The following is a 21,430-nucleotide window of genomic DNA, read 5'->3' on the forward strand; positions in this document are numbered from 1 at the left end:
GCCAGGGAGGACAGTCCGTGCACAAGATCTAGCTCTTGCGGTGCTTGGCTCTCCCGTGGGCAGCAGTTCTACTCCCCAGTCAAAGGCGGAGATGGGACTGCACGCACCCCATGTTGTGCTGCAGAGGAAGGACCAGAGCCCTCCTGTGGGGTCTGAAATACAGAAAGTGGGGGTGTGCCTGCGGGCCACCGACACACGCCCTTCCACAGAACAATGCGCCCACGTTGAGTCTGAAGGAGGGAAACGCGTTCCCAGACAAGGTGATAAGCTCAGCACAGGCTGTGAGGACTCTGTCTCTTGGTTAAGGCAGTGTGCCAGGTCCAAGGCCCATTTTTCTGAGACTGTGTGGGAGGCGAGAAGCTGTGTATGACTGCCTTTCCCAACAATCCACCCCACGTCCCCTGCTCTGCCACTGAACTAGCGGATAAAGCACAGCAGATCCGGTAGGGCCATTGTTTGCCACAAATGGGCAGGTGGAGCTGGGTCCAGGGCCCCCTGGATAATGCATGTGGATACAGTTCACAGGGCCTTCCTGTCACTTTGAGACATTCACCAGAGTCACTAGAAGAACCAGACCCAGGACAATGATGAGGCCTCTCTAGAGGATGGTCCTCGGCTAGAAACCTCCAATGCCTGGCCTAACCCAACTGAAGAGGTCAGAAAATGAGTCCGATAACCATCCCACCGGAACACAGGGCTTCCCCCTCTCCTGCATTGTTGGCATGTCCCAGCAAGAGACGTTGGCAATGACACCACAGCCACCGTGTTCTGCCAGCAGATAACTGGAGGCTACTTGGGTTAGGCATTCTTGTTGGTCTAGAGGGAAGTCCAAGTTGTTGTGTACCAGCCAGGACATTCAAATGGGAATGTGAGATCAAAGGAACTTTATTCTGGGATGACAGATTCAGCATTGTTCAAGTTTGCCTCCTCTCCCCACGGCTGTGCTGCCCTGTGTTGTGCCAGGCACAGCGGAGGCTCCTGAGGAAGTGAAGACAGGTGAAAGCTCCCACCTCACTCCTATGCCACAAACCTCCCGAGGCCAGAGGTACGCTTGTCCCCTACTTCCTTGGGATCCACTGCCATTGCTTGACCCAAATCTTTGGGCCCAATCATCCAACCTGGGGAGGGAAGTCACAGTCTGAATGAACTTGACATATTTCATAATATCACCCACTTGAGTTGGAGATCCCAGCATGGCCAGGGGAACCCTACAGCTCAGATGTTCTTTCGCCCCTTCCCCCATCTTCCTGGGGTCCCTCACTAGTGAGGCACCTGCCGCTGTGGTCCTGACAACAAGTCACGCGTAGGAAGTATGTCCCGAGGGAGAAAAGAGAACGAGTGGTTGGGTGCACTGAAGTTGGGATTCTGCTGGTGCAGCCTAATCAGGTGACTGCCCACCCCAAGTATGGCCCGCCATGTGGTGGAGCCTCCCGTTAAATGTTCAACGACTTTTCTTAAGCGAAGCTACCTCTGGTAAGTTGGGTTTTTTCTTTTTTTTTATGGTCTTTGTATAGTTGTTGCTTAAGCCACTCACTACAGTGTTTCCTCCCCACCCCCAATCTGTCTGGGGGTGACAGGGAGCTTGAAAGCTTCCCCTTATGTCACAGGAAAATGTCCATCACTATGTTTTTGGGGGCTGTGAATGTAGTGTCTTGATCAGATGGGAATTTTGTTGAGTACCTGAACATATGACAATGGTGTGTTTTGAAGGCACAATAGTGATCTCTGTGTCTCTATGGCCCACTATGTCCTCGCAGCGAGCATTGCTGGCATCCATGTCTGCGGACTAGTGGCCCAAAGTGGTCAGTTTGCCCTATTTGTGTGAGGCCGAAGCCCACTTGATGTGGATGTGTTCATTACATTGCACGGTCTGCATTCAATAGCGGTAGTCACACAATTGTGACAACTGTTTTGTTATCTTTGGCTTTCAGTTTTGGCGGGTGAGCCGCTGCGATTCAGTTCATTTTTGTGTCGAGGTAGACTTTGAGGTTCCACTCTGTAGCGGACCCAACGGGGGAACGTGGTGGTTTGCTGAGTGCATGTTAGGTCAACTTGTGAGTTCCATTTGTGTTTGTTTGTTTTTTAATGGTTCTTTGTCATAGGCATTAATATGAGTGATGAATCAGCTTCTTTTTTTTCCCCCAGTCCACAAGCCGTTGTCACAATCACTGTCCCTACACAGGGGGAGCCTTTACATATAGCTAGATGGTATGTAGTAGCCCATGGGCCTATAAATAAGTAGCAGAGTGGGGCACCTGGGTGGCTCAGTCGGTTAAGCATCCGACTTCGGCTCAGGTCATGATCTCACAGTTCGTGGGTTTGAGCCCCGCGTCGGGCTCTGTGCTGACAGCTAGCTCAGAGCCTGGAGCCTGTTTCAGATTCTGTACCTCCCTCCTCTCTGGCCCTCCCCAGCTCATGCTCTCTCTCTCTCTCAGAAATAAATTAAAAAAAAAAAAAACTTAAAAAATAATAAGTAGCAGAGTTGCTCATGGAGGGGCTGGCTACAGCATCATTATCAGATGCACTTTGGCCCTTAGGGCAGAGTATTCTTGTCCAGCCTCAGTTAGAAGGCGGTCATCCTTGGAGAAGATGGCCATGGCGACCCAAATGACTCTACCAGCTTTGAGCTTTGCAGCTGGGACACCTCCGAACTGTGGCCACACTTCATAAAGGGAGGGGCAGGAGCAGCCGCTACAGCTGTTTAGCCTCCTGTGGGCGAGCCTCCTGGGGCCCAAGTGGGCTTGACCTTGGCTGTACTATTTTTATTTAAAGACGGAGTTTGCTAAACCTGTCCTATTTTATTAGTGGCACCAGTGGGTACCCACATGGGGATGGGCGGCGTGGGTCTTATGGTCACACAAGTTGTCAGGCTCTGGCGGTCAGGCACTCTCTTTTCGGCAAGGCCCAAAGGCAGGACAGAAGCTGACATGTGAGTGGAGAATGTCTGGCACTTCCCTCAAGTAGTTTATGTGTTCAAAACCCAAGGGGCCAACGCACCTCCACAGCAGTCTCTTGTTATCCCAGGCCCTAATCCACATGGCTAGGAGTCAACGAAACCTGTAGGTTCATAAGGCTGGTGGACTCCGGTGGCCCAATGCAGGGCCTTGCATGGCCTCTGGGACCTGCTGTTGTCAGAGGCCCCATCCAAAGGAGCCGCGGTGTGGGTAACCTTGACAGAAAGGGCCGAAAGAACACCCAGATGTGATGCATGATTTTTAGCAGCCACCTGGGCCTGCTGGGCATTGAGTCTCTTTTTTGTTGCTAGGACCTGTCTAGGACAGTGACTTTGGTTTAATCTTGTCCAGAATCTTTTTCCGATTCCCAGCCTATGTGGCTCCCCAGGACTGCAGCTGCTGAACGGGTCCTGGACCTCCCAGGGTGGGCGGCCCAGCCTGCGTGTGTCGTAGTATCCATGACCTCACGCAGGGCCTGGCCAGCTCGCTTCCCAGGCCAGCAATGAGGCTGTCCTCAGTAGGGTGGGTGCCAAGCACTCCTGGGAGGAACCAGGCTGGCTACAGGTCGAGCCCTGCCCGCTCCGGAGGATGGCAAGGGGGCTGAGGTTTCCCTGCAAAGTGAAAGTGGACCACAGGCCGTTGCATGTAATGCAAATCGCTCTTGACCCTTATCCTACAAGGCATTGGGAAGAAGACATTGGCCAGATCAATAACAGCATACTGGTCTCCCATGTGCACCGTTACCGCCCAGGGGACAGCAGTGTCAGGTTCTGAGGGGCCAAAGGGGGGTCCACTGTTGGCCTCCAGACTCCTGAGGCCTTTTTCATGGGCCGCACTGAGTTGTTAGATTGCGGCAGAGCAGTAGTAACGTTCCTGACGGCACCACGGCCTGAACTGAGGGTCGTTTCTTTCTTTCCACTTGGTATGTGGTAGTGCATTCATGGGCTGTTCCGGTGGCGTTTGGGTGACTCAGGCGGCAGGAGTGGCTGTCCTGCTATTATGGCGGGAGCCCTTTGTGGTGAGGGGGCCTCCACCGTCAGGTGGCGGGTGGTGCTGTACGTCCAAAGTGGCCCAAGCATCAGTGTCTGTAACGGCCAGCACACGTGGGTGTCAGTGCTCCTTTACCAAACAGACGTGCTAACCAGACTGCACGTGACTCCCTGGCTTCTGTCCAACCCTGTGCTTCAGTTTCTGCACTTTCTTTCCAGAGAAGGACCTCATTTTAACAGCTTCGTTTCAGCAATGCCATCGGTTTTTGTGTTGAGAGAAAACAGGTCTTATCTGAGGCCTACAGGTAACCCAGGCCTGGCACAGCTCCCTGCATGGGGCCCCAGACATCCGGGGATGTGGTCGGTGCCCCTGGGAGGGGGGGTGGTTGGCAGGTGGCCCAGGTGCGTGCGGGATGGGGTGGCGGGGCCGGGATCCGATGTGCATCTCCTGCCCCTCCTAGGACTCCTTGCCTGTACTTCCACCCCAACCAGTCACCTCGGTGAGGTTCACAGGGACACTCTTGTGCGGCCAGTGGCCTGAGGGCAGGCCAGCGTGTTCCTCACTCTCCTCGAGAGCCCCGGCATCCCCGGGGGTGGCCCAGCATCACTCTGGGGTGGCGTCTTGGGGGACACATTCAGGACGTGCTCTCAGCAACCCCGCTCAGAGCACCCAATCTGTCTCACCGATCGATCGCCCGCGGGCCAGGCCCTGCAGCCAAAGTTGAAAGGCACCTAAGTGGCATCCAGGGAAGAGATGAGCACAGGACACGAGGTCACGGAGGGCAGACAACATGCACCCCGGCTCCCGGTCCGGAGAGGAAGGGAAGCGCCCAAGATCCAGCCCCTCACCACGCGCAAGCCCCCTCTCTCAAGGCAAGTCCCCGCGGCAAGCACGGCCATTCTGCAGGGGGGAGGGGAGACGGGACTGCACGTGCCCCGAGTTGTGCTGCAGAGGAAGGACCGGGGCGCCCTCCCCCGCCCACCGTGGGTCTGAAATGCAGAAAGCGCACAGGCTGAGACGGAAGCGGGGAGATGCAGTCCCACACGTGGTGACAGGCCCCGCGCAGGCCTGAGGACTCCATCTCCCGGTCGAGGAAGCGTGCCAGGTCCGAGGCCCCTGCGAACGGGACCGAGCGGGAAGCACAAGGCTGTGCACGACTGCCTTTCCCGGCAGGGACGGAGAGAGAGACCGTGACTGAATTCTGAAAGGAACAGCTAGACCCCCTTGGGACCCATGCCTGTCTGCTGGATGCGGGTCACTGCCAATCCCCTCAGGAGATCATTGATTCTCTGGAGAAACTGAACCAGAGAGTTCCCGAACGTGAGGGCTCCAGGCACAACAAAGCACAAAGAGGAGGCAATAAAACCAAAATGAAAATGAAGTTAAAGTCTGTGGATTGAATGGAAGGATCTAGTCAGGCTTATCCAGGACCCCCTTCTCCAGAAAGAAGACTGGAGGACCCTCTTCTGGAAAAACGGGATGACTTTGGAGGAAGGACGTAGAGGCACTGAGGAGATTCCTCAAGAGGAAAAGTTGGTTTGCTACCTGATCTCTGACCAGTCAAAAGTCCCACATGTGCCTACTGAGCTATTCATCACATTTTAGTGCCTCACTCAGATATGACCAAACAGCCAGCCGCCTCCAGACGTTCGTGGAAAGCCACCAATATGAGCTAGCCCAACCCCAAAAGGAAAACACAAAGAAAGCCCAGTGAAACAATGCACGGCACTGAAGAAAACATCCCAAGCCACAAAAACCATAGTGACAAAACCATAATGACAAAAAGCACTGTAACACTGCGTCCATGAAATGGGCCCAGCACGCATTACCAGAGTAATGAGCCAGAGAACCAGATGAAGCTCTTGAGAATTAAATGGAGAGCAGTCATAATTTGAAACTTAGTAGGAAGTCAGAAGGTCAAGTGGAGGAACTCCCCTAAAAAGTAAAGCAAAAAGTAGACAAAAATAAGAAACAAGTAAAGTTAGAGAGCCAACCCAGGAAATCCAACATCTAATTAATTGGAATCTAACAAAAACAGAGAAACGGGGGAATTGGACATGAAAAGAATTCCGGACTTACTTATATGAGTCTCCTGGTGGAAATGATCTGCTGAGTGCCTCGCACAAGAAATAACCCCCCAGTGAGGCACATCGTGGGGATGTATCAGGACACTGCGGGAAAAGGCTGATGAAGAAAAATGTCACCACTCTCCTGAACAGAAACATTGGAAACCATAAGAAAATACAACAGAATTTTCAAAACTCAAATGAAAACTGTTTTCGTGCAAAAGTCTGCACACAGCCAAATCGTGACTCAAGCATTAGGGTGTAATGTAGACGTGTGTGGGGAAGTCCTTACTTCTCACGCATCCTTTCATGGGAGGCATAAACCCTGAAAGATGAAACCTTGAGATCCAGAAATGGCGGCTCCACCAGGAAGACTGTGAGGGAAATCCCCAGGGTGACGGCCGTCTGGTGCACCCAGGAAGTCATCCATCCAGAGTGGAGCAGAGGGACAGAGAGCTCCGGAAGGAGCATTCCCAGGTGGCAGGGAAGGGGAGGAGAGAGGAGTATGTTTTTAACAACGTGAAAATTTTAATTGAGAAGCTGCTGGAGGACAAGGAAAGACTGAGTAATGGGTTCAAGGAGTGAGTAATGAAATATGAGGAAAAGCAAAGCATTGTGTGAGTAAGAAACAATCACAATACACTTCTTGGCTCAGCTATGAACAATATTTATAGTTACAATAATGTGAATGCTGTGATATCACTGAATTGAGAGGATGAGGACAGGGAAGGGAGGGAGGTATCAGGGAGCTAAACCTACGTCTACCCATATAAGGAAGTGTGATGGTTAATTTTCTGTGTCAACTTAGCCAGGCCACAGCAGCCAGGTATTTGGTCAAACACTGGTCTAGATGTTTCTATGAAGGTATTTTTAATACAAGATTAACATTTAAACCAGTAGGTTTTGAATAAAGCAGGTTACCCTTCATATCTCTCATAGTGTGGTGGGCCTCATCCAATCAGGCGAAGGCCTTAAAAAGACTGAGGTCCCACAGGGAAGAGAATTAAGTGCCTCCAGACTGCCTTTGGACTTGAGCTGCAACATCAGCTCTTCCCTTGGTCTCCAGCCTGCTCTGTACATTTTGTGCCTGCAAACCCCTGCAATCGCAGGAGCCAATTCCTTCCATGCCTGTCCCTCTGTCTCTCTCTCTCTCATGCCCCTTGCCTTTCTCCTTTATTTTCTCTCTCCATACACAACCCATCTGGGTTCTGTTTCTCTGGAGAGCTTAAGAAATATGGGAAGTCAATAGCTAAAGTATAAAACCAGTGATTTAAGATATAGCATATTTTCTTAGATACAGAGGTAAAGACCAGAACAAAGATGCTGGAATGAAATGATTCAGAACGGGTGCCTCTGGCTGATGGAGGAGGAGAAAATGGGGCTGAAGACTACTCACGTGTTCCACAAATGTGTGTGTGTGTGTGTGTGTGTGTGTTTAATTAATAGGTATTTTTTTTGCTACATACAAGTATCATCTTGGTAATAAAAATTAATATTCCCTCTACCCAAAACTAAAGCATCACCAAAAAAGGACCAATTCAGCCTCTCTTCATTGACTTCTCTGCTAAATGTAAAGAGGGCATATTTAGATGGAATTCTAACCCTCTCCCCTTCCTCTTGTAACCTCAAAGCTATTCCAGTACTACTTTCTGTAGAAGCTAAATTTGGGTCACAGCTTGTCAACCTGAATATTTTTCTATTTCAAGTTAGAACTAGATTCAAAGTAATGAAAATATTCAAAGTAATGTTTACTTATGTTAAATACATCACAATTTAAGTGATGCATTTAACATTAAGTAAAAGTATTTTAGGGGGGCTGGGGCCCCGCAGTCGGTTGAGGGTCTGACTCTTGATTTTGGCTCAGGTCATGATCCCAGGGTGGTGGGATCGAGCCCCACACCAGGCTCTGTGCTGAGCATGGAGCCTGCTTAAGATTTTCTCTCTCTCTCTCTCTCCTTCTCTCTGCCCCTCCCCCACTCTCTCTTAAATAGAAAACTTTTAATAATATTTTAGTACTCCTGCATATTAAAAAAGTTCTTTAAAGACACGCATTTGATGGTAGGTAGATGGTGTAGGGAAAGGAATCATTGTATCTTAGCATTAACTAGTGGCCTCGGTGAGTCAACTTGCATGGAATCGGAGGTCGGTGTTTCTCTTGCATCTATAACTCTATTACCTATTCAAATTTATTTTGTTGACATGACACTGGCACCTTTTACAAGCAGATATCCAACTTCCTTGTGCCTTTGTTTCCAACAAGCACACCACTGAAAAATACATTACATGCAACTTGTCTTCCCACCTGAAGAATGCAGGTCAGGAAACTCAAAACCACTCTTTTAGCTCCAAACACATGCCAGGATTTGGAGTTCCCGCCACACAGAGAGGCTTGTGTGATGACCCATTGTAAGTACGGCCAGAATATTTTTTTAAATAATAATCATCTGAATAACTTCCCTGACTGGTCTGTCAGTATGATTGCTTCTATTTTGAGAAAATTAATTCAAACAATTAGATGAGCAAAATGGAATTATAACTCCATATTCTTACCACGAGTCCCAAGGTTGAGTTTCCTCGGAGAAAAGGGGCAGAAAGGGCATTTAGTCAAGAATTCCTCGGGAGTTGCAATATTGATTAATCTCTGCTTCTGGCCTTCTAGGTCATTACCTTGTTAATTCTACTTTCTGAAAGTAATACTGCCCAAAATATACATAACAAGAGAGTTTGTCTTAAGTTTCTGTGCTATTTTTAGTATTTTGGAGGCCTGGAATAGAAGAGAGGAGAATCTGCTAGTTACTGGTGAAGAAGTTGAACCATTTAAGAGTTTTGTTCTTCTGAGAGGAGCCAGTGAGTGGAAACGAAATCATTTTGGTTTCTACATCCTTACTTATAGAAAGAGCTAAGAATCTCAATGTGTGAAATAACCAATGTGAAAAGTAAATTTTACTAAGAACTGTAGCAGCCAGGATGCACTTGACTGCAAGGAACAGAACACTTAATGAAAAGTAGTTTGACAGTTGGAGCTCATACTTGTCACATCACAAGGAATCCAGAGGCAGACAAAGTCAGGGTTCGTCAATGCCTCAGAGCTCTCTGTCAGCTCCCCCTTGACTCTCTTGATCAGGATGGCTAGAGGGCTGGAACAGCTCCAGGTACCCTGTAAATTTTAACTATTTACCCTTCCTAAAATTTACCATTTTAATATGTGAATTGTAAAAATAGTTTAAAAATTATTTCCGTAAGTCTTCAGCGAACTTGCCTCTGGTGTTGTTGGCAAAAATGTCCTCCCCGAGTTGTAAGAGAAACTCAGAAAGCAAGCGTCGAGAATTTTCAGCTTCTGAAGGCAGGTCCCATGAATAAAGAAGAAGAGTGGGAATATGGCTGTTTATTTCACAACCACCAGTGCCTGAGAATGTATTCGTGCTGAGCTGTTGACTTCCTTGGAGAAATTCTGAGTTTGTGACTAAAGAGAGGTGTAACTGAGGAGCACTGCTGGCCTGTTCCATCACCACGCCGCCGCCCTTCCGTGTGCTCTGTTATGACCTGAAGTACGTGAGGAGTCATCTTCCCCGTCCCTCCACGCTTGGGCGCAACCACGTGCCCAGCAGCCAAGTGGGACTATTTCTCCAGCTTTAAAAACGCTCAAGAAGGAGCCATCATTCTTGATCTCATTCCTTAGCTAGAAGGTCTTCAAATTTCCCTTGTACGACTTCAGATGAGGATGTGGAGACAAAACACACACAGGCAAATAAGTGAGGGGCACCAGGAGGCAATATCCATCCAGGGCTGGGTTCAGCCCTCCGTTCATTCATTCATTCATTCATTCGTTCGTTCATTCATTCACAAATATCTACTTTCAACCACATTAGCAGATGATTCCTCTTGCCAGTTCCTGAGCAGCCGCAGGGTGATGGTTATCGGCTGGGGGGGGGTGCGGGGTGGGGCAGGGGGGAATGTGAAGGGGGACCCAGTAATTTACTACAACCAGGGCTCCGTTCCCCAGCCTGAGAGATTGAGCAACTGGGAGGTGCCAGGTCTCCCAGGGGTGCACAGGAACTCTGGAGAAGTGAGAGTAAGTCTCATAAATTGGAAGAAAAAACCAGAAAGCCTTCTGACTAACTTGAAGAGGAGGCATCGTTTTCTCAAGACCCACACGCTCCCATTTTCTATCTACAACTACACCCCCTCCCCTTGTCTCTGCCCAGAGGTTGTTTCGTTAATGGAAAGCAAGTTTGATGAACATGTTAAGGAGTCTAAGTCTTTTTCCCACTCCTCTCCCTCCGATGCTTTACCTACATTATTGTATTTAACTGTTATAAAAATCGGTGAAGCAAGCACTTTAATTCGCGATCGAGAAACAGAGACTCAGACGTGGTAAAAGTCAGATGAGTAGCGGACAAAACTCCCGCATCCTGTTTCTGACCCAACCCTTTCTCTTGTTTCCCTGTTTCTGTTTTACTGAGGTATGATTGACACACAACGTTATATTAGTTTCAGGTGTACAACATAATGACTCGACATTTGTGGATGTCTGGAAATGACCACCACAGGAAGGCTGTCACCACGCAAAGTTACAAAAACTGTGGGGTTTGTGTGTGTGCGTGTGGGATGGGAACTTTTAAGCATCTTCTTAGCGTCTTTCAAATCTGTAATACAGGATTATCAACTCTAGTCAGCATGCTGTCCCCTGCATCCTGTGACTTTACTGGAAGTTTGTGCCTCTCCATCCCCTTCACCCATGTTGCCTACCCTCCACTCAGCCTCCCCTCTGGCAACTACAAATCTGTTCTTGGTATCTGTGGCATCTTGTTTCCCCTTGGATGATTTATAATAATGATAAACAACACGACTGAGTATTTACTCGTTAGTAGCCATTCTAAACACTACGCATCTAAGTGTTTACACGTGTTAATGTACACTAATTTACTTAATCTGAAATTACACTATGAAACCGGTACTATTAGTAGAGCCATCTCATAGATGAGATGATTGAGGCACAGGTTGAGTAATTCTCTTGCCCAATCTCAGCCAGCCAGCCGGTGGTGGTGCTGGCCTGGGATCCCAATAATGGAATTAAAGAGCTCTGTGCTGCGTCTGCCTGCAGACGCCCACTGCCATTAGCTCCCAGATCCTGAATGTGGTCGCTTATTTTCTTCTGAATACAGGCTGCTGCAGCCTGACTTCTGGGTATCGGTGCAGAGAAGAGAGAAAACCATGTGGGCGTGGGGCCAGCACTTGGACCAGGCCCTTCAGAGAGTCTCTGGGCCCCGGTTAGGACCACACAGGTTCAATTTCTAGGGATTCAGATGCCACCTTTGCCCACACAGGGCAAAGGAAGGAATGTTAGCTTTAGCATCCTATTCTATGGAAACGCCTGGTGCTTTCCTCCCCAGCCCCACCCTTAGTGACATCTTACTTGCGGAGGGCTTCATGATGAGTTAAAAGGAAGCCTTCCTTTCTCAATAAGAACATTAAATTCTTGTCAAATGATGATCTATATTTAGCAACTAAGAATGACTTCACCTAAAACAGTTTGATGTCTATGGATGTGTGTGTGTGTGCGCGCGCGTGTGTGTGTGAGTGTGTGTGTGTGTGTGTGTGTTTCAATCATTCTTAGTAAAGGAGAAGGCCAGAGACCTTCGCAGTTCACAGGAAGGAACATCAAAGGGGAAAAGAGAGATCTGAAGGGGAGGTGAGGCCCGAGAGCCCCACAGGATGCTGCTTGCGAGCACTGCAGCAGACCACACCCCACACCCCTTCCAGCTCAGCTGTGCCCAGGCCCCAGGACCTAACCATGAGGGGTCTCCGTTGCCTGTTACTTGGGTTCCTTGCCAGCTCGGTGCTGGGGATGGGTTGGGAGAGCCTCCCGGAGAGGCCGCTGAGCTCTATCCCCTGGGCCTCTGAGCAAAGGGTAAGAGGGGATGACGGTGATGAGAAACATTACCGAGTGTGTAGACTTTCCCATTTCATCTTTGAAGGTAGAACACAGAACAGGCCAAAGGTGACATAATTCGCCCAAGGTCACACAGCTTATAAATGGCAGAGCTGGGATTTGAACCCAAGTCATATGCAGCACCAGGACACCAGCCAGAGCCAGTCTCCCTAAGCCTTCAGCCTCGGGGGGCACCAGTGGGAGTATCACAAGTTTTGCCGATACAGTGATGGCCGATATTGGAGCTCCCTGGGGAGGAGCAGCTGGAGGACAGGACTGGACAGACTGGGCCAAGCTTCCCTGGAGCTGAGGGTCCAGACTCTGGACGGTGCACGGGCTCAGAGCACAGAGGCTTCCCAGTTACNGGTCCACTCGGACCCACCCCCAACACTTGTGCGGCCCAGGCAGGAGGACAAATGGAGGCATGGACCACATGTCTCAGTACTTCTGATATTTTAAAGTTATCAATCCAGTCAACAAACTGTTAAGTAAAATACGTTCTCTCCTCCCATCTTGACACAGGAAGCTTCACAAAGACCCAGAGGCCGGTTTGGCTTTCGCACACTCGAAGTGCACCCAGACTCTGACTGGGTGAGGAGCTGTGGGGAAAGCGGCCCCCTCTCTTCGAGGCCCTGCTCTGCCGCACCCCCTAAGGGCCCTTCCCCAAAGCGTGTGGATGCTGAGCCTACATGTTTGAGCTCTGCCCATGCCTCATACAACAAGCCTCCACTTGGCCACCATTTGGGCCCGCTCAGGGGCGCCGTCCACCCTCAGGAAGATGGAGCCAGGAAAGGGGCATCTGGGCGGGCAATTCCACAGTCCCAGGTACCCAAGCGTGGGGTGCAAGGCAGGGGGTGGGCTCTCCCCTTGCCCCCCAGGGTTCTGCGCTCCAGGAGGCAGGGATGGTTCCAGAGCAGGGCCTTCTAAAGCATGAGGCCCAGGGAAGAGGTCCCTCCAGTCTGGGTCAAAGGATGTTGCGGCTGCCAGTCCTTATTGTGAAACTTTGAGCGTGTTAATTAATCTCTCTGCACCTTGTTTTCCATGTCTGGAGAATGGAAATAATGTCAGTAAGGGATAACAGAAATAAGTGAGCTTCTGCAGGGGTAAAGTGCTTAAACAGTAAGTGTTAATCAGGTACTGCCCACTAAGTGTAATTAGTATGTGGACTCAAGCATCCTCAAAGTTGTTACCAGGTTAAGTGCTGCAAGAAACCCTTACTTCCTGACTGGTGATGGGCAAAAGCTATTTTGGAGACCTGGAGTATTCCAAGAACCAGGTAGTCTGGTTACCTGCTCTGGCCTCAGGCCAGAGCTTGTGAGTAGAACGGAAACTGTGGAGACGCGGAACAGAGGAGAATGGGACAGAAAGAAGGGCAGAGTTTTTGCTGCCAGTTTATTCAGAGTTTCTCGGGCAGATACTTTTCCAGGCACCAGATAACAGGAGTGAGCGAGACAGGGTCCCTGCCTCCATTCATCCTACCTCCTTGGGGTTGGGTGGGCAGGGGGGATAGACGGAAGATGTGTAACAAGCAGCAAAGAAATAAACATGTGCCTTACAGAGATAAGGGGAGTGAAAGAAATCAAATAGGATAAATTGAGAGTGGACGTCTGGTGAGGGGAGATGGTGAGGGTGAACTACATGCAGTAGGATGCTCCCCGATGGCCTCTGATGAGGTGACATTAAAACTAAGACCTGAATAATTAGGAGGAACCAGTGGTATAAAGAATCAGGGAAAGGATGTGCCAAGAAACAAAATCGGCTAGTGCAAGGGCCCTGAGGTGGTTGTGTGCTTGACATAATATGAGAAACGGAGAGAAGGCCTATGTCCCTTGAAGGCAGTCACTTAGCAAGGGAAAGAGTGACAGGAAACAGAAGTCAGAAAAGTAGAGAGAGACCCAGTCATGCACTTCTCACAGTTAAAGATGCCCACAAAGCGTCTGGGGTCCTGGTAAAGTACAGATTCAGATTCAGAAGGTCTGCGGTGGGGGCCTGAAATCCTGTGCTCCTAACATGCTCCCAGGCTGGGCCAATGCCGCTGGCCCGTGGACCACACTTGGACTAGCCGGGCTTTAGGCAACAGATAGTAAGCAGAGATGTGACTCGGTCTGGCTATATTTTTAAAGCCTGCTCTGGCTGCAGTGTGGAGAATGGGCTGGGGGTACGAGAAAAGGCTGGACACCAGCAGAAGAGCAATGACAGTGGCCCTGGTGAAAGGGAGAAGCAGCCTGCATCGGCGGCGGGAGGCAGTGAGCCAGAGAGAAGTGGTGGAGAACAAGTCAATGAGCCTGGCTACTTGACTGCATGAAGGGGTAGAGTTAAACACTGAGATCCAGGGGCGCCCGGGTGGCTGTCGGTTAAGCTTCCAACTCTTGATTTCGACTCAGGTCATGATCTCATGGTTCGTGAGTTTGAGCCCTGCATTAGGCTCTGCACTGACAGTGTGGAGCCTGCTTGGGATTCTCTCTCTCTCTCTCTCTCTCTCTCTCTTTCTCTCTCTCTCCCCTTTCCCCCACTAGTACTCTCTCTCAAAAAACAAAACAAAGCATTAAAACACAGAGAGAGAGAGAGAGAGAGAGAAATCCAGCATGACTCCTAGGTGTAGGCCCTGAGCTAGAAGCTAAGTCAATGCCTTCAGTGGTGTGGCCAAGGCTACAGCATTAAAAAAAAAATACCCAGAGTTTCAGTTTGAGATGGCAGTTCACATACTCAACTGAAAATGTTGAGTCAGATAGATAAATCTTTATTTTTAGTTTCCCTTTTTAATGTTTATTCACTTGTGAGAGACAGATTGAGCAGGGCAGGGGCAGAGAGAGGGAGACACAGAATCTGAAGCAGGCTCCAGGCTGAGCTGTTAGCACACAGCCTGGTGTGGGGCTCGAACCCACAAACCACGAGATCATGACCTAAGCCAAAGTCAGATGCTCAGCCAACTGAGCCACCCAGGCACCCCCAGATAGATGAGTCTTGGACTCAAGAGTGAATCTGGGGCTGAAATGGCACTGAAAATAAGCATTTAGGAGCATTGGTTTTCAGATGGTATTTTAAAGCCACAGGACTGGAAGGGCTTGCTTATGGAGAGCAGGTAGCAGATAAGAAGATCTGAGAGCTTAAGCTGCAGGTTGCTAACATTTCGGGGTCACAGGGTGAAGAGGAGCCAGGAAAGGAGAGTGAGAATGCGCTGGTGATGTAGGAGAACAGGCGAGTGGCCTGGTGGGCTTAACAGTGGACATCCCCTCCCTAGTCCACGGAACCTATGAATATATTATCTTACATGGCAAAAGCCACTATGCAGAGCAATGACAGACAAGGAATTAGAGGTGAGAGATTATCCTGGATTATCCAGATGGGCCCAATCTAACCACCACAGCCTTTAAAAATAAAATGGGGGGCGCCTGGGTGGCTAAGCGTCCAACTTCGGCTCAGGTCATGATCTCACAGTTTGTGAGTGCTGACAGCTAGCTCGGAGTCTGGAGCCTGTTTCAGAGTCTGTGTCTCCCTCTCTCTCTGACCTTCCCCTGCTCACACTGTCTCTCTCTCTCTCTCAGAAATAAATAAAAAACATTAAAATAAATAAAAAATAAAAATAAAATGGAAGGCAGGAAAGGGGGTCAGAGATATGTGAAGATGGAAGAAGACACACAAGAAATTTGAAACACGAGAAAAACTTGACCTATGGCTGCAGGCTTTGAAGACGGAGAAGCCAATTCCGGAACATAGGAATGGCCTTCAGTGGGCAGCTAGCAAAGACATCGAACCCAAGTCCCCCAACAGCAAGGGATGAATTCTGCCAACGACCTGAATGAGCAAGGCAAGGGTCTCCTCTAGAACTCCCGGAAGGGAACATGGCGCCGCCAGCACCTCATGTCGGCCAGTGAGACCTGCGCTGGGCTCTAACCTACAGAATTGTTAAGATAAATTTACATTGTTTTAAGACACTCAGTTTGTGGTCACTTGATACTGCAGCAATAGAAAATGAATCCATGTGGTTTAGAAGCCTAAGGAGAAATGGTTTCGAGGAAGAGGGAGCCATCAGCCGTGTCAAAGGCTGTGTGAGGTTGAGTCAGAGGAAGACAGGTGTGAGCTTTGGATGGGGTAACACCGAGCTTGCTGGCAGCCTGGACAAGCAGTTTCAGTGGCATGGTGAGGTCAGAGACCAGGCTGGAGTGGGTTGAGGAATAAAGGGCAGGGCAGTGAACACAGACGACTCTGTTGTAAAGTTTGGTTGCAAAGAGAAGGAAGGAAATAGGACGGTATCTGGAGAAGGGTGTGTCCATCAGGTTTTGTTTTCTTGGTTTTAGTGGGAGCCAGAGAACATGTCTGTTTGCTGAAGGAATCGACTGAGCAGAGAGTAGTTAGGTTTGCGGAGGGTGTGGATGAGGGTCAAGAGTCCCTGAGTGATAAGAAGGGCCTGACCCAAGGTACATGTGGAGAGAAGAAACAGCTGGAAGGAAAACAAAGAAGGCGAGCACAGGTGCGTGGGGGGGGGGAGGTTGTAGTTTGGTGGAGGGGGAAAGGAGTTCTTGTCTGATGGCTTCTACTTCGTCACCAAAACGACTGAAGTGAGGTCTCCTGTGAGGGTGTGAGGAGAGGGAGGTGTGCCGGAGGTTTGAGGAGAGAAAAAAAGACATGGTCTCTCGTGAAATGTGGGAAACCACCTGATGACAAAGTGGAGCAGCATTGCTCCAGGAAGGAAGTGCCTCTGTCACCTCCCTTCGGGACCTGATGCTTGGCCTGGGGGGGTGGGGGCATCTGTTGGATCTACTTTGGGCCCCAGGGGATGTTACTTAATACACAAATAACCCTCAGCAACTTTCTTAGCTGCTGGGGCCTCCGTGTTTTCAGCTTCACGCTTGCCCCGCCTACTTTCATCAAAGGAAACAGCAGGTGCCAAAGTGTTTCATGGCCTGTCAAGCCCTGTCTTCCTTTATGGGCGGGGTCCATCTTACACTGCCCGGCCACCGAAGGCGGAGATCCCCGGAAGGCTGGAGATGAGTGTAAGTGGGGGGTGTCTGTCCAGCAACAGCTCTGCATTCCGAGATCACTCCCTTCCAAGGCATGAGCAATTCCTTCCACCTCCACCCAGTCCCAAGAAAAACTCAGGCTTGAGTTTGCTGTCCTGGTACCTGGAACAAAGGGAGTAATAATCTGTGTTGGGGCTTGCTCTCCTTGGGGAGCTCCTCCAGCTATAATGTCTGCAGCTGTCCCCTGGCTGGCCGCTTGCTCAATGTCTGCTCCCTGGAACTGCCCCAGCGTGGCAATATGTAGTCTAACTAAGCTTCCCTGTGAAAGCTCTCTGGTAGATTAGGACTCGTTGTGCGGGGGGTTTGGAGAAGGGCTACTTTATAAAACTTAAATAAGCCTCACTGATGAGAGAGAGAGCGGGTTCTCCCGGTGGAAAGCAGGGATCAGAGAGCAAGGGGACACCATCCAGGGTCAGACACAGCTCAGGTGAGGACCTGGGAGTCCAGATGAAGTCTATTTGACTCCAAGCTCATGTTTCCCCCCCACCATATACCACTGCCTTCCTGGATCCAACAAACCTGCCTGCTTCCAGGGAAGGGGGGTGATGGGTAAGCACCGGCATTTACAGAGTGCTTGCATACCAGGGGTCAGGCTTCTGTTCTGGCTCTCTCTGCAGGAGGGCAGGGGGAAGGCACAACTCCGGGTGGCTGAGAGTCTCTGTGTAACACAGACAGAGGTCGTTTTGTGACTACCCCCCCGCAACTGGAGGCCTATGGGAAACTTATGCTCTGGCACAGAAGCCAGGCCGAGCTCAACATCTGGTCCTCATCACCTAAGACAGAAGAACCAGGAACAACAACAGGGCACCATGCTCTTTTCTGCAACCGCCTTCTCTACCCCTCCCATCTGCCCTCCTAATGCCATAAAAATGACCCATTTTTTCCCTCCAAAGTAGGAAGAAGTAGACAAAAGAACATTTTTCAGGGGAATGAAGATGGGATGGGACACCTTCAAAACTCACAGAGACATTCAAGTGGTAGAGATGAATGTAAAACTGATTTTGAGCTGATTCCCAAGATAAAGTGTCTGTAGTTTATGTCTGGCCAAGTTGATGACTTGCTAAAACCCAGAGTGTCAAATAAAAAAAAAAAAATCAACTCTTTGGAGGAATACATTAGAATCCAGAGTCTCTAAAGCATGATATTCACAATGTACAGAAGATAATCCCAAACTTTTGACTTGTGAAGAGATAAGGAAATGTAGCCTATTCTCAGTAGAAAATGACCACAAAGGACTCAGCTGCTGGAATCAGGAAACAAGACTTCAAAGCATCTACATATTTGTGTTCAATGATGTAAGGAAAAATACGCTTGCAACTAAGAGAAAAGTAGGGAACCCAGATATCATAAAATGTAATAAAATGGTAATTCTAGAACAAAAAAATGCAATCTATGAAATAAACTAAAATTACAGTATCTGGAACAAAAACAAATTATGGAATGAGTTTAACAGCAGAATGGAGAGGACTAAAGAAAAATTCAGTGAACTCAACACAAGATCAACAGAAATTAATCTAAGAACAGAGAAGAAAAACAAATTTAAAAAGAAATCAGAAGACTTTCAGAGATCTGTGGAACTCATGGAGCACATGTCTAACATACATATAAGTGGAGTCACAGCAAGAAAAGAATGAGAGAGTGGAGCAGAACAAAAATATTTGAAGAAATAATGGCTGAACCTTCCCCAAATATGGTGAAAGACATAAATCTATAGACTTAAGAAGCTCAGTGAGCCTGAGGCAAGATAAACATGAAGAAAACTATGCCTGCGCACATCAATCTGTTGAAAAACAGAGAAAGAGAAAACAGTCAGAGAAAAACAACATGTTACATACAGAGGAACAGTGATATAAACTACTGCTAACTTCTCGCCAGAAGCCATGGAAACATCTTTAAAGTGCTGAAAAGAAAAAAAAAAAGTAGATTCTAGAGCTAGTGAAAATATCCTTCAAGAATGAGGGCAAAGACAATTTCAGATAAAATTAAGAGAAGGACCTGAGTGGCTTGGTCAGTTAAGGGTCCCATTCTTGATCTCAGCTCAGGTCTTGATCTCAAGGTCATGAGTTCAAGCCCCACAGTGGGCTCTGCATTAGACATGAAGCCTACTTTTAAAAAAAATACTAAAATGAAATAAAAAATAAAAATAAAGTAAAGATAAAATTAAGAAGACTCATTGACAGCAGAGCTCCACTCTAAGAAATGATAAAATTCTTCATGCTAAAGGAAAACAATACCAGATTGATATTCAGATCTTCTCGAAGGAATGCAGTGCTCTGGAAATGTAACTAACTAGACAAATAGAAAAGTCTATTTTTCCTCTTAATTTCTTTAAAATATGTATGACTATTTGAAGCAAAGAAATATTTTCTTGTGGGTTTTATGATATAAGTAGATATAAATAATACCCATCAATACAACATAAAGCAGGAGATGGCACACTTCTCCTGTAAAGGGCAAGAGAGTAAGTATCATGGATTTGAGGGCCATGAGATCTCTGTCACAAGTGCTCAACTCCACACTGGAGTGTGAAAGCAGCTGCAGATAAACATAAGCACATAGCGGTGGCTATGTTCCAATCAAACTTTATGTACAAAAATAGGCAGCAGGCTGGATCTGGCTCACTAACCACAGGTTTGTCAACTCCTATAAAGGAACATGGCAGTAGGATGGTAAAAAGACATATACAATGGTAAAGTTTCTGCATTTAAATGAAATGGTACAATATTAATCCTAAGTGAACACTGAAAAGTCAAGTGTTTCTCAATAGTGGCAATATTGACCTTTCTGGACAGATCATACTTCATGATGAAGTGTCCAACTCTTGATCTCAGCTTAGGTCTGGATCTCAGACTCATGAGTTCAAGCCCCAACTTGGCCTCCATGCTGGGCACAGAACCTACTTAAAAAAATAAAGACTACCAAAAAAATAATAAAAGGAAAATGAAAGACCTGTACCACCAAAACTATACAATATGATGAAGCTGAAGACAGCACAAATGAAAAGATATTCATTCCATGCTCATGACTCAAATAACCAATAGTGTTAAAATGTCCATACAACCCAAAGCAAAATATAGAATTAATGAAATCCTTATCAAAATATCAACATTTTTAGGGGTGCCTGGGTGGCTCAGTTGGCTAAGTGTCTGACTCTTGGTTTTGGTTCAGGTCACGATCTCATGGTTTTGTGAGTTCGAGCCCTGTGTCAGGTTCTGTGCTGCCAGCACAGAGACTTGCTTGGGATTCTCTCTCTCCCTTTCTCTTTGTCCCTCCACCACTCACACTGTCTCTCTCTCAACATAAATAAATAAACTTAAAAAAAAGAAAGGATATTAAAAAATGTTTCAACATTTTTCACAGAATGAGACCAAATAATACTAAAATTTTTATGTAACCACAACAGACCACAGATAGCCAAACCAATCTTGAGAAAGAACAAAGCCGGAGGTATCACAATCCCAGATTTCAAGATATACTACAAAGATGTAGTAATCAAAACAGCATGCTATTGGCACAAAAAACAGACACATAGGCCAACAGAATAGGCTAGAGAGCCCAGAAATAAACCCATGCATATATGGTCACTTAATCTATGACAAAGGAGGCAAGAATATACAATAAGGAAAACACAGTCTCTTCAACAGTGTTGGGGAAACTGGACAGCTACATGCAAAAGAATGAAACTTCACTAATTTCTCACACCATATACAAAAATATAAAATGGATTAAAGACCTAACTGTGAGCCCTGAAACCGTAAAACTCCTAGAAGGCAGCAATTTCCTTGACATCAGCCATAGAAACATTTTTCTAGATGTTTCCTCAGGCAAGGGAAACAAAAACAAAATTAAACTACTGAGACTACGCCAAAATAAAAAGCTTTTGTACAGTGAAGGAAACCATCAACAAATAATGAGGCAGCCTACTAAATGGAAGAAGATATTTGCAAATGATGTATCCGATAAGGGGTTAATAACCAATATATATGAAGAATTTCTACAACTCAACACCAAAAAACCAGACAACTCAGTTAGAAAATGGACAGAGGACCCAAATAGACATTTTTTCCAAAGAAGACATATAAACGACCAACAGACACATGAAAAGAAGTTCAACATCACTCATCATCAGGGAAATGCAAATAAAAATCTCAGTAAGTTACTACCTCACACCTGTCAGAATGGCTAAAATAAAAAAGACAAGAAATAACAAGTGTTGGTAAGGATATAGAGAAAAAGGAACCCTGTGCACTGTTGATGGGAATGTAAATTGAGGCCACTGCTGTGGAAAACAGTATGGAGTGTCCTTTAAAAAAATAAAAAATAGAGGGATGCCTGGGTGGCTCAGTCGGTTAAGCATCTGACTTTGGCTCAGGTCATGAGCTCACAGTTCATAGGTTCAAGCCCTGCGTTGGGCTCTGTGCTGACAGCAGCTCAGAGCCTAGAGTCTGTTTCAGATTCTGTATCTCC

This window comes from Crocuta crocuta, unplaced genomic scaffold (assembly GCF_008692635.1).
Source record: "Crocuta crocuta isolate KB4526 unplaced genomic scaffold, BGI_CrCroc_1.0 scaffold3, whole genome shotgun sequence".
In the NCBI taxonomy this organism is placed as follows: Eukaryota; Metazoa; Chordata; class Mammalia; order Carnivora; family Hyaenidae; genus Crocuta; species Crocuta crocuta.